The sequence below is a fragment of the Apium graveolens genome, chromosome 1 (genome assembly GCF_009905375.1).
Source record: "Apium graveolens cultivar Ventura chromosome 1, ASM990537v1, whole genome shotgun sequence".
Lineage (NCBI taxonomy): Eukaryota > Viridiplantae > Streptophyta > Magnoliopsida > Apiales > Apiaceae > Apium > Apium graveolens.
In genome coordinates, this window is record NC_133647.1 from 103,646,884 (window position 1) to 103,649,394 (window position 2,511).

The window sequence follows — 2,511 nt, forward strand, 5'->3', positions numbered from 1 at the left end:
TTAACCTCAAGGGTAGGAGCTTCCTCAATAGATGGATTGAGGCACTTTGGAGAACTTTTTCAGTTCCTCCAACCCAAGAGATTCAAATGGCATTTCCAAACGTTGCTTCCATGGAGAAACATTCAAATACTGTAACTGCTAGTCGTTTTCCTCATCTTCACTATCGAAATCCCTCAATAAGGCTTTCTCTAAGGCATTTGATTTAAGCACATGATCCAATTCTGAAGTAACCACAGATTCGACCAACTCCATCTTAAAGCACTCCTCTTCATCAGTAGGGAATTTCATGGCATTGAAAACATTGAAGGTAACATCCTGATCCTGCACTCGCATAGTAAGCTCACCCTTCTACACATCTATCAAAGTTCAGCCTGTAGCCAAGAAAGGTCTTCCCAAGATTATGAGAATCTTCTTATCTTCCTCGAAATCAAGAATAACAAAGTCAGCTGGAAAGATGATTTTGTCCACCTTGATCAATACATCTTCCACAATGCCTCGTGGATATGTAATAGAGCGATTGGCCAACGGCAAGGACATATATGTAGGCTTTGGATCAGGTAGACCCAACTTCTTGAAGATAGATAAAGGCAGCAATTTGATGCTAGCTCCCAAGTCACATAAGCATTTGTCGAATGACACTTTTCCGATGGTGCACGAAACAGTGAAGCTTCCAGGATCTTTAAGCTTCGGAGGCAACTTCTGTTGCAGCACAGCACTGCATTCCTCCATTAGAGCAACGGTCTCTAAGTCATCTAGCTTCATTTTCCGAGAGAGAATACCTTTCATGAACTTCACATAACTAGGCATTTGTTCAAGTGTTTCAGTGAAAGGTATGTTGATGTGAAGTTTCTTGAAAACTTCCAAGAACCTAGCAAATTGCTTGTCCAGCTTTTGCTTTTGCAGCCTCTTAGGAAAAGGAGGTGGAGGATAGACCTGTTTTTCCCTTGTGTTACCCTCAGGAGGAGTGTTGACAACAACTGTCTTCCTTGGTTCCATTTCTTCTTCCTTCGGCTCTTCTTCATCAGCCACAACTTCATATTCTAGAGCCTTAACTTTTTCAGGATTTGCAACCTTTCCAGACCTAATGTAATTGCCTTAACATGCTCCTTAGCTTCCTTCTTGCCTTGCACTTCAGTGTCGCTAGGAAGTGTGCCAGGTTGATGATTTAGTAATGCATTAGAAATCTACCCAATCTGATTCTCTAATGTCTCGATATAAACAACTTGGCTCTTGCACATAAGCCTCAACTCCTCCAATTCAGATTTTTCATTAGCTTGAGGTAACTGCTGAAGTTGAAGTTATTGTCTTGGTGCATATTGCGGTTGTTGAAAACCAGGAGGGTTATACTGTTTTGCCGTGTATGGCTGATAAGGTTGTTGCACCGCATTCTGATTATTGCTCCAGCTAAAGTTAAGATGGTTGCGGTTGTTGGGATGATAAGTGGCTGGAGCTTGATGCTATGATATCTGAAAGTTGCTCACAAATTGAGCTAGTTCTCTAGAAATAGCACACTGCTCAGTCTCATGTGCCCCCGCACAAAGCTCACAAACACTAGTGATTTGATTAACTCCATTATTAGCCAAAGAGTCCACTTTTATCGTCAAAGCTTGAAGTTGAGCAGTTATAGCAGTAGCTGTGTCCACTTCCAGAATTCCTGCTACCTTGCCTTGTAACATTCTTTGCGTAGGATTCTGGTATTCATTAGCCGCCATTAGCTAAATCAACTCATAAGCTTCATTATAACTTTTCGCCCATAAGGCTCCACCAAACGCTGCATCGAGCATAGGTCTAGACTGTGCACCTAAACCATTATAAAAACAGTTTATGATCATCCAATCGGGCATGCCATGGTGTGGGCACTTCCTTAGCATCTTCTTATATCGATCCCAAGCCTCATACAAAGATTCTCCAGATTGTTGCACAAACTGGGTAAGAGCATTCCTGATTGCAGCCATCTTCGCCATAGGAAACAATTTAATGAGAAACTTTTGAGCAAGATCCTCCCATGTAGTAATAGAGCCTGCTGGTAGAGAATGTAACCAATACTTAGCCTTATCTTTCGGAAAAAATGGGAAAAGTCTCAGCTTGATAGCATCTTTAGTCACCCCATTAAACTTAAAAGTGTCACAGATCTCGATCAAATCCCTGATGTGCATGTTGGGATCTTCTATAGGAGAACCCCCAAACTGAAGTGAATTATGTATCATCTGAATCGTGCTTGACTTGATCTCAAAAGTGTTAGCCGAGATGGCTGGCCTGATAATGCTTGACTGAATATCATTGATCTTAGGCTGAGAATAGTCCATCAACGGCTTCGGATTTTCTGCTTGATCTACCATTACTACTAAAGATGGTTCCTCAACTTTCTCTTCGTCCTCTACTTTCTATTCTTTCTTAAAAACTTTCCGATGAACCACAACTTCTTCCTCCGCTTGATCCAGAGTTCTCTTACGAGACCGCGAACGCGTATGCATACACGCTCGCTAGAGTACCTGAAACACGCAAAGGAAA

The 2,511-nt window shown here is 41.8% G+C and overlaps 1 non-coding gene across 1 annotated transcript; it reads left to right on the forward strand.

Annotated features, from left to right (window-relative positions):
- Positions 1–1,842: 1,842 nt before the first annotated feature.
- On the forward strand, positions 1,843–1,949 carry LOC141683156 (small nucleolar RNA R71). The gene has a single exon (XR_012560140.1). It is a non-coding gene; the product is annotated as a small nucleolar RNA R71 (small nucleolar RNA).
- Positions 1,950–2,511: the final 562 nt, after the last annotated feature.